Consider the following 11,095-nt stretch of genomic DNA (forward strand, 5'->3'; position numbering starts at 1 on the left):
GTTATAGGGTGAGTTTACCAGGGAATGGTAATAGGGTGAGTTTACCAGGGAATGGATTATAGAGTGGATTTAATAGGGAATGGGGTATAGGGTGGGTTTACCAGGGAATGGGTTATAGAATGAATTTACCAGGGAATGGGTTATAGAGTGGATTTACTAGGGAATGAGATATAGGGTGGGTTTACCAGGGAATGGGTTATAGAATGAATTTACCAGGGAATGGGTTATAGAGTGGATTTACTAGGGAATGGGTTACAGGGTAAGTTTGCTGGGAAATGGGTTACAGGGTGGGTTTACCAGGGAATGGGTTACAGGTGGGTTACCAGGGAATGGGTTACAGGGTGGGTTTACCATGTAATGGGTTACAGAGTGAGTTTACCATGTAATGGGTTACAGAGTGTTTATCAAGGAATGAGTTACAGGGTTACAGGGTGTTTATCAAGGAATGAGTTACAGGGTGAGTTTACCAGAGAATGGGTTACAGGGTGTTTATCAGGGGATGAGCTACAAGGTGAGTTTACCAGAAAATGGGCTACAGGGTGTGTTTACCAGGGAATGGGTTACAGGGTAAGTTTGCTGGGAAATGGGTTACAGGGTGGGTTAACCAGGGAATGGGTTACAGGGTGGGTTAACCAGGGAATGGGTTACAGGGTGGGTTGACCAGGGAATGGTAATAGGGTGAGTTTACCAGGGAATGGATTATAGAGTGGATTTAATAGGGAATGGGGTATAGGGTGGGTTAACCAGGGAATGGTTATAGGGTGAGTTTACCAGGGAATGGGTTAGAGAGTGGGTTTACCAGGGAATGGGTTATAGAGTGGATTTACCAGGGAATGAGGTATAGGGTGGGTTTACCAGGGAATGGGTTACAGAGTGAGTTTACCAGGGAATGGGTTACAGGGTGAGTTTACCAGGGAATGGGTTACAGGGTGAGTTTACCAGGGAATGGGTTACAGAGTGAGTTTACCAGAGAATGGGTTACAGGGTGTTTATCAGGGAATGGGTTACAGGGTGAGTTTTCCAGGGAATGGGTTACAGAATGAGTTTACCAGGGAATGGGTTACAGGGTGAGTTTACCAGGGAATGCGTTACAGGGTGGGTTGACCAGGGAACGGGTTACAGGGTGTTTATCAGGGAATGGGTTACAGGGTGTTTATCAGGGAATGAGGTATAGGGTGAGTTTACCAGGGAATGGGTTACAGAGTGAGTTTACCAGAGAATGGGTTACAGAGTGAGTTTACCAGGGAATGGGTTACAGGGTGTTTATCAGGGAATGGGTTACAGGGTGAGTTTTCCAGGGAATGGGTTACAGAATGAGTTTACCAGGGAATGGGTTACAGGGTGAGTTTACCAGGGAATGCGTTACAGGGTGGGTTGACCAGGGAACGGGTTACAGGGTGTTTATCAGGGAATGGGTTACAGGGTGTTTATCAGGGAATGAGGTATAGGGTGAGTTTACCAGGGAATGGGTTACAGAGTGAGTTTACCAGAGAATGGGTTACAGAGTGAGTTTACCAGGGAATGGGTTACAGGGTGTTTATCAGGGAATGGGTTACAGGGTGAGTTTTCCAGGGAATGGGTTACAGAATGAGTTTACCAGGGAATGGGTTACAGGGTGAGTTTACCAGGGAATGCGTTACAGGGTGGGTTTACCAGGGAATGGGTTACAGGGTGTTTATCAGGGAATGGGTTACAGGGTGTTTATCAGGGAATGGGTTACAGGGTGAGTTTACCAGGGAATGGGTTACAGAGTGAGTTTACCAGGGAATGGGTTACAGAGTGAGTTTACCAGGGAATGGGTTACAGGGTGTTTATCAGGGAATGGGTTACAGGGTGTTTATCAGGGAATGGGTTACAGGGTGAGTTTACCAGGGAATGGGTTACAAAGTGAGTTTACCAGGGAATGGGTTACAGAGTGAGTTTACCAGGGAATGGGTTACAGAGTGAGTTTACCAGGGAATGGGTTACAGAGTGAGTTTACCAGGGAATGGGTTACAGAGTGAGTTTACCAGGGAATGGGTTACAGAGTGAGTTTACCAGGGAATGGGTTACAGAGTGAGTTTACCACGGAATGGGTTACAGAGTGAGTTTACCAGGGAATGGGTTACAGAGTGAGTTTACCAGGGAATGGGTTACAGGGTGAGTTTACCAGGGAATGGGTTACAGAGTGAGTTTACCAGGGAATGGGTTACAGAGTGAGTTTACCAGGGAATGGGTTACAAAGCAGGTTTACCATGCGGGGCGGTGGGGGTGGGGTGGAGGTTGTAAGTTACAGAGTGCGTCTACTAAGGGAATGAGTTACAAGATAGCCTCACATGATAGAGTAATAAAAAAACCTGCTTTTATCTGAAATGAAGCAGGAATTGCTGTAAAAACACAGCAGGTCAGACATCAAGTGAAAGAGAAAAGGGATGTTAACAATTCAGGAGCAGAGCCTTTGTCAAACCCAATTTGTGGGGAGGGTCTCCACTACACATTAGCCTGTCTTTTCCAGACGCCTAATCTGTATTCCAGTACTTTCTGTTGTTATTTCTGATTGTAGGCAAACAGTCAGCGGTCCTGCTTGTTTTAGCGCAGTTTAAAACCTCCAGTCGAAATAAGAGTTATTTAATGCAAATCGGTTGAAGTGACTGAAAACTGCAGTAACCCGATGGCAGAAAAATCTAAAGAACAGTTTGAATGGAAGTGAATCTGACTTCAAATAAAACTGACCAATTGTCTTATGTATATGATTAGGTAACAGACTCTTGTTTGGACAAAGTCATTTCCATTAAACAGAAATAAAATGCAGATTTAAATAAATGATTTAACTTTAAAGCTGTAACTTGAAACACATCATACTTCAGTTACTCCTGCCAGGTTAAACCGCTGAAAATAATAATTATTGGAGGGTTCGGTGACCCTCCAAGTTCAGGAAAGATCAGAGGAAGTGAGTTCCTTACCTTTGGCTGGCTGCACACTGATGAAGCAAAAACTCCTCAGATTCCCCTTGTTGAATAAGCTGAATGCTAACGCCTGTTCTCTGCTTCTAACGGTGAGGGAATTAGGCTGGAATTGTACTCCGCAGTGAATTCCATTAAAACATCTAACTCCTAACATCACATCGATCACAACTAATCGCCAACACTCATTTCTAGTCTAATATCACACCTAGCTCCTCACATCACAGCTAACTACTGTACCAGCAGTCACATCTAACACAACTAACCACAAACACTCATACCTACCTGTTAAGATCGCATCTAACTCCGAATATTGCGTCTAATTACTAACACTCGCAACTTGTGCGCTGCCAGAGCAGGGAGCCTGGGAGAGAGGTACTGCCCGCCCATCAGTGGGTCTCAGCAGCTCCTGCAGCAACAGAAGCAGCGACTCCCACAGCATGTGGGGATAATAATGGGGATCGCACGTCACCGAGGGGTTGTACCATCCTCGCCCTGGCACTTCGAGAGAAAGAGTCAGAGAAAAGGAAAAGGCAGAGAACAAAAAATAGAAAAAAGGACAGAATAAGAGAAGGGCAGGCACTGGAATGGGAGAGAGCGAGGGAGAAAGGCAAGAATATATAGAGAGAGAGGGAGAAAGGAAAGGGCAGAAAGAGAGATAGAAATGGGCAGATAGAGAGTGTGAAGAATGGGTAGAAAGATGGAAAGGAAGGTGCAGAAAAAGCGACAGGAAAGGGCAGAGAGAGAGACAGGAATGGTCACAGAGAGAGTGAAGAAAGTGTAAAAAGAGAGAACAGAAAGAGAAAGGAAATGACAGACTGAGGGAGAAAAAGCAAGGGGAAAGAAAGAGGACAGAAAGAAAAACAGGAAAGGAGAGAAGGGCAGAAAGAGACAGGGAGCAGGAAGAGAGAGAAACAACTAAGTAGAGAAAAAGAAAAGGCAGAGGATCAGGGATAAAGAGAAAGGGGGAAGAGAAGAGAGGGGTAAATAAGAGAGAAAAAGAGAAGGCCGGGTTAAAAGAAAAATGAGCAGGAGGAGAGAAAAAAAGGCAGGCAGACAGCGAAAGAAGCAGAGGAAAAGAAAAGTGGGAGGAGGGCAGCAAAAAAAAAGAGAAAAGAATTATAGAGAATAAATGGGGGCAGGAAGAAAAAAATCAGTTAGGAATAGAGAGAAAAAGGGGGCAGTAGGAGGAAAAAAGGTGCAAGAAAAGAGAGAAGATGGAAAAAGAGAGAGAAAAAGAAGCAGAGTAAAACAAAAGGTCCAGAGAAAGAGAGAGAAAAAAGGAGCAGGGAAAGAGAAACAAGTATAGAGAGAAAAAGAGGGAGAGGGTCAGAGAGGGAAAGGCAGAGAAAGAGGCAAGGAGAGAGGAGCAAAGGAAAAGAGAGAAAAGATGGAGAGGCTGAGTAGAGGAAAGAGAGAGAGAAGAGAAAGAGTGGGAAGAGATACTAATGGGAGAAGAAGCAATGTTGTTGTAATCTATTCAGAACATATCTTCAAGTCTTACAATTTTCTCTCATACTCACTTCTGTTTGACACCAGAATCGAGCCACTTCAATTTCTCTAATAATATACACCATAATGCTTGCAATCACTTCTACTGAGATTTCCTATCCCCCAATCACTATGAGGTCATCTCAGCTAGAAGTTGTCCTTGGATAAATACTGTGGAAACATGGAGCCGAATGAACGATTTGCTGTGGTTATTGTGCACGTGTGTAACTTGCAAATAAGATCATGAAACAGATAAATATCATCGTGTCAAAGTTTTCCTGATTTCTTTCACTCCATTGAAATAAAAACTACATAAGAATACTGTTTATGGAGGCCCTCAAACTCCTCAGTGACAATGCCAATGCTCTCCTGGCCAGCCTCCCTTCTTCCACCCTCCATAAACTTGAGCTCATCCAAAACTCTGCTGCCCATATCCTAACTCGCACCAAGTCCCGTTCACCCATCACCCTTGTGCTCGCTGACCTACATTGGCTCCTGGTCCACCAGCATTTCAAATGTATAATTCTCATAGTTGTGTTTAAATCCTTCCATGGCATCACCCCTCCCTATGTAACCTCCTCCAGCCCTACAACCTCCAAGAACTCTGCATTCCTCCAATTCTGGCCTCTTGTGCATCCCCAATTTCCTTTGCCCCACCATTGGCGGCTGTGCCTTCAGCTGTCTAGACCCTAAGCTCTGGAATTTCCCCCTTAAACCTCTCAGCTTCCTATCCTTTAAGACTCTCCTTAATGCCTACCTCTTTGACCAAGCTTTTGGTTACTTGTTCTAATGTCTCCTTCTTTGGCTTAGTGTCAATTTTTTATCTGATTAAACTCCTGTGAAGCACCCTGGAATGCTTTACTGTGTTAAAGGCACTATATGAATGCAAGTTGTTGCTGTTGTAAATGTACTGCCTGGTGTGGTACTGAACCATTCGAGACAGAAAGTTTTGGGTTCAATTCTGGTCAATGCCGAGTTAATTAATACCAGTCAGGTGGAGGTACTACATTGGCCTCAGTGACATGAGAGGGAAGCAATTAGCCAGGATTCCTGATTCTGATCACTAAAGAGTGACCCCTACTGAAAAGTGTACACATGTAGGGGTTTGTGTCAGGATGGGAATTGGCTCAGCTGTTATGCACCCTATAGTCAAATAGCTGGCCAGCACTCATCAACTGGGCTCACACATGAAAAATAACCATTTAGGCAAGAGTCAGAGGGTTGTCCAACTATACAAATGCAACATTAACACTTACATTCATTGAGACGAAGGAGCACAAAGTGGTGGCAGGAACGGAGGTCCTGCTTGCAAACGTGCACATTTTTTATTTAATGAAAAATTAATTTGATTAGTGACACTTTAAAAAGCATGGAATTAATGTTTCATGTCAGCTTATATGAGCTTAAAAATTGAGTATGTAACCAGCTTTCGGCATTACCTTAATGCTGAACTATTCATCGGAAAGTTTCCACAATTTTGTCAGCATTATATTGAAGCTGAGCAAATTATCTAACCTTTGCCACCAACTCAAAGTGAATCGAATTGATTAGATTTTTAAAAAGCTATGACAGATACACTGGAAAAAAGTTGTTTCCTGGCTTGTCTGTGTTGAAAGGGAACTGCTGTGAGGCAGTTAGCTGTGTGCCTTGTACAGAGGATGCCAGCAGGAGATGCTGTGGAGCAACAGCACAAGCCATGGAACAGAAAATCGCATGTTAATCTGAACTGTGCTCTGATTTCTCCGACCATGGTTCTGAAGTACATGCATACTTGTGTAGTAATTATGTTGCTGGACTAGTAATCCAGAGGCCTGGACTAATTATCCAGAGGACATCCCACCATGGCAGTTTGAGAATTTGAATACAGTTTAAAAAATCTGGAAATGAAAAGCTGATATCAGCTGTCAGATTGTTGTAAAAATCCAATAGGTTCACTAATGTCCTTTAGGGAAGGAAACCCGTTGTCCTTACTTGTCTGGCCTGTACGTGACTCTGGTCCCATACCAACGTGGTTGATTCTTAACTGTCCTCTGAAGTGACTTGACATTCAGTTGTATCTCAGGTTCAAAAAGGTGGCTGTACCACTTTCTCAGGGCAACGAGGATGGGCAATGTAGGGAAATCCTGATTTTCCAGTGATTCTTGAACCTGGACAATAGTCAGTCAAAGAATGTCACACTGACGGTGGTTTCGTTAATCAAAAGTAATTATTTAATGATGTTATAATTCACACAAACATGAAGCAAAAATCAAACAATCCATATGACCTTACTTTACTTGTTATATACTTGGTGGTTCACAACGGGATTATTTAATGATTTAAGCAATTCATACAAACATCAGGCAAATTGCGCAATACATACAGTCATGGAAACCAAGGGTTTTTGCATCAAGACAGTTAGAGTGATCAGCACCTCGGCACTTGAGGTCTTTTCTTATTGGACGTCCGTCCTGTAGGCAAGCTTTGTTAGGCTTCACCTGACTGCATTTTTATACAACCTTCCTCTAAGCAGAGCTTTCTTTCGAGCTCTTTCGACTGCAGTGTCTGCTTTCATCATGGTGTCTCCTTTTTATATTGTTTTTGACCAATGGGACGTAGGGTTGGAGAAAGTGTCATTTTTGTCCTATCATTCCTCTATTGCTAGGCATTGTTCATCACCAGGTCTCCATCGTGTACCTCGGTTCAAACCAGGTGCAATTATCTCAGACCATTAGAATGCATAGGCCCTTTCTTATCTGTGGGCAGATCCTCTCCTGCAGAGATCAGAATGGGTGTGCCCTTCTTATCTGTGGGAAGGCACTCTTCTTCAAGTCACAGAAATGTGTAGGGCCTCTCATATCGGTGTGTAAACTCTTCTATGGCCTTGGTGTCTCCTCAATTATTTACTTCTTCCCTTTCTTATCAGTTGGTTTTATAAACCAAAGGCCTGTTAGAAACTTCTAAAAGCTTTTCCAATTTCTGCAGTTGCTGTGACTGCAGCTTTCAAATGTACTGTTTAAAAGGGGCACAGTTAACCCTTTCCTTCAAATGTAACACTGTTCAATGGGTTTTAACCCCACAGCAATAAATGCCAACCCTGGCCAAGTGACACCCACATTCCAAGATTGAATTTTTAAAAAGTTAGCTGATTTTGACAATTGTAAATGTCTTCAGTCAGCCTATGAATAACTTCAAATCACCGAGACATTCATTCATTCTGTTTTAAAATAGGAGCTTCTTTTGATGCATGTTACATGGGTTTACAAACTCACACTTCATACAATCATAAGCATCGCTCTTAATATTTCCTCAGTGTCGAAAGCCAATTTCTAGGTCAGCAAGTTAGCATGGACACTCATTGTAAAAGGAATTTAAATCTCAGCACTTCTACATTTCCAGTGCTGGTATCTCTGTTGACATGGTGCCCTCTCCAAATGTGACAGGTGAGGCACATACTACTAGTATTAAGTTCCTTAATGTTGACTTATTGGAGGGGAAGGGCATGTGAGACCTTAATATCAAGACACCATCACAAAAAAAATCCACAAATTCCAATACTGGAAACACCAGCAAAATGAGCAGTGGCTACTTTAGGCCTGATGTGGAGATGCCGGTGATGGACTGGGGTTGACAATTGTAAACAATTTTACAACACCAAGTTATAGTCCAACGATTTTATTTGAAATTTAGGCCTGACAGCACAGTGTTTGCATTGAGTGCAGCAACTATCCTGTTTGTAAAAGGGGCAGAAAGAAAGGGGAGTGTAGGCTTACTCAAGGAGAGCACAAGAAGAACTGCTATATTTGGAGGGTGCTGTACTTAAACAGAGATGCCAAAATTAAAAATTCAAAAATACAGAGATTTAGACCCCAATAAAAATCTGGGTCCAGGGGTCCTTGGGAGGCAGTATCTCCACTGGCCACATAGCCTCGAAGGGAAGACACTGGGGTACAAAGCAAAGACCCTAAAGAATTTGTAGTTTTGGTTACTGAAGGTACCAAAGCTGCAGAGTGAGGCAGATGTCACATTTTAAATCTTTTCTTGCAATTCTAAGAGCTGATTTCACCCCCTCCCCCAAACGTCTGGCCACTGGACAGGCACTCTGGGGAGGGGGTGAGGGGTGAGGAAAAGACCACATCATTGGCTTGGCCTGATCACAACCTGGCAGGGTCTTGCACTAGAAAAGGGGATCAGGAACAGGAGAGGGCTGCAGCCGGGGGCTTGGCCGCCAGCCAAGGGGCCTATTAGCTGCTGCTGGAGATCAGAAGGCCCCCAGGGCCCAAATTTCTGCTGGAGCTGAAAAATAACAATCTCACTCACCTCGGCGCTCCTCTTCCACTTGCATCTCTGATCTGAAGAGGGTCTCAACTCAAGCCCCACTTGGGACACCACTGCATCTGGGTGCCCCATGGACATATCTCCATGAAATTGATAGGCTAGAAGCAACCCCTCTTCTTCATTACCCTATCAATAATTGGCCTGTGCCTTTTCCAGGTGCAGGCTCTGCTCCACCCAATTGGGAAAGCTCTGGAAATCTAGTTTTTTTTTAAATTCTTAATATTTTGTATGGGCCCTAGCGACAATCCAATTGTTGCAATCCACAGTACACAGATGGAGGTACAGGCTCTGGCCATTAATCTGCTTGTATACATCAAGAGTATACACATGGAGGTACACACCCTGACAACAGTCTGATTGTGTACATCATAGCACAGGCCACAGTCATCAATCTGATTATATACATACAGTTCCATTGCATACATCAAGTTTTAATAAACATTTTAACTCCTATGTTGCAAGTTTCAGGTCTGCCTTTGATATTTTCCTGGGTACAGCAGTTCTGGTCGCTCTTTTAAGTGGTCTGAATGTTCAGTTGGGTTTTACAACAATCCGACAGCTGATACAAGCTTTTTATTTCCAGATTTTTAAAACTGCATTCAAATTGTCAAACTGCCAGAGTGGGATGGAGAGTTATTCTCTTGATTATTAGTCCAGGCCTCTGGATTTCTAGTCAACAGTTTGCTCCTGCAGCCCAATATCCAATTATATGGACTGTCACCAAGGGATATAGAAATAGGCCCCCCTTGTAGTCTGAAATGTATATCATGGAGGTGAATTTCTTTGCCAAGTTGCCACTGGCCTCATTTGCATATGTCAGGGTAAGAGTCAATGGCTTAGCAGCTTTGAGTTTTTGGGTTTGCACTGCTACTGAGAAAATAATGGGACTTAAGACTGACAAATTTCTAGGACCCACTGGCTTCCGCCCCAGGGTTTTAAAAGAAATAGGTGAGGAAATAGCAGATGCATTAAACACAATTTTCCAAAGCATTCTTGATTTGGGAATTGGGCTATTGGATTGGAGAATTACAAATGTCACTGCATTATTTAAGAAGGGAGGGAGAAAGAAAGTTACAGGCCTGTCAGTCTAATGTCAGTGGAATCTGTCATCAGGAACAGGCTGATGGAGATCTTGGACAAATATGAACAGATCAGAAAGAGTCAGCATCGATTTGTAACAGGTAGGTCAGGTTTAACTAATCAAGTTGAATTTTTTGAGGAGGTCAATAACATTGTGAACAAGGGAGTCTCTATGGATGTTGTCTATATGGACTTCCAGAAGATATTTACTGAGGTTCTGTACTAGAGATTATTAGTAAAAATGAAAGTGCACATAATTGGAGGCAACCTTGGAAATTGATTGGGAGGTAGGATTAGAAAGTAGGCAAAACGGGAACATACACTGACTGGCGGGATGTGGTGTTCCCCAGGAATCTGTACTGTGCTTCAGCTTTTCATCATACATATCAATGACTTGGATGAAGGAATAGAGTGTTCTATATCTAAGTATTCAGATGACTCTAAGTTTGGAGGCACAGTAAGTTGTGCAGATGGGAGCAGGAAGTTACAAAGGGACGTAAACAGATTAAGTGAGTGGGCAAAACTCTGGCAAATGGAGTTCAATGTGGGGAAGTGTGAGGTCATCTGCTTTGGATCCAAGAAAGACAAATTGGAATATTCTCTTCATGGTGAGAGACTAGGAACTGTGGAGGAGCAAAGAAATTTATGGGGCATGATTTTAAAAGGGAAAAACGGATGGGTTGGGGGCAGGGGGGGGCATTCAAAATCGCAACCATTTCGGACCCGCCCCCAACCCGCCGCCAACCCGTCCATTTCCGGTTTTCATCGGGGCGGGACGAGGAGGCGGGCGACCAACCCACTCCCAGGAGTCAGGTTGGTGATTAAAACCTTTCTGCACTTTCCGATTTCAACCCCGGGATCTGGGATTCCCGACCTTCTCTTTCACACCACATGAAATGAGGCAAGAAGGCCCAAAACTAACAGGTAAGTGCCTAGAAAGGCACAGCTTCTGGACCTGGAGGAGCAGGAGTGCTTCCTCCAGGCCCAACAGTCTATCTGCAGCAACCCCCCCCAATGATCATGGACCCCCACGATGACCCCCGATCCTCCCCACGGTCATGGATCCCTGCCCCCTCCAACAATCGCGGACCCCCGCGATGAACTCTGACCCCCCCAACAATCACGGACCCCCCGCCCCCGATCCCCGACATCCCCCCAACGATTGCAGACCCCATCCCCCGAACCCCAACAACCCCCGCCAATGATCGCGGACCCCCACGATGACCCCCCAATCCTGACAACCCCCCGTGACTGACCCATGATCC

General features: G+C 44.1%; 1 protein-coding gene across 2 annotated transcripts in view; it reads right to left on the minus strand.

The window, feature by feature from the left end:
* Positions 1 to 3,343, minus strand: part of npffr2a (neuropeptide FF receptor 2a) — an 85,203-nt gene extending 81,860 nt beyond the window's left edge. The window contains exon 1 of one of the 2 annotated variants that reach the window (XM_067982250.1): positions 3,228 to 3,343. The gene's annotated coding sequence lies outside the window, so the exon portion shown is untranslated. Of the gene's footprint in view, positions 1 to 2,942; positions 3,078 to 3,227 lie in introns of those variants that run through there. The other variant, XM_067982251.1, reaches the window with a different exon arrangement.
* Between the last annotated feature and the right edge of the window lie 7,752 nt (positions 3,344 to 11,095).

The sequence above is a fragment of the Heptranchias perlo genome, chromosome 4, assembly GCF_035084215.1.
Source record: "Heptranchias perlo isolate sHepPer1 chromosome 4, sHepPer1.hap1, whole genome shotgun sequence".
In the NCBI taxonomy this organism is placed as follows: Eukaryota; Metazoa; Chordata; class Chondrichthyes; order Hexanchiformes; family Hexanchidae; genus Heptranchias; species Heptranchias perlo.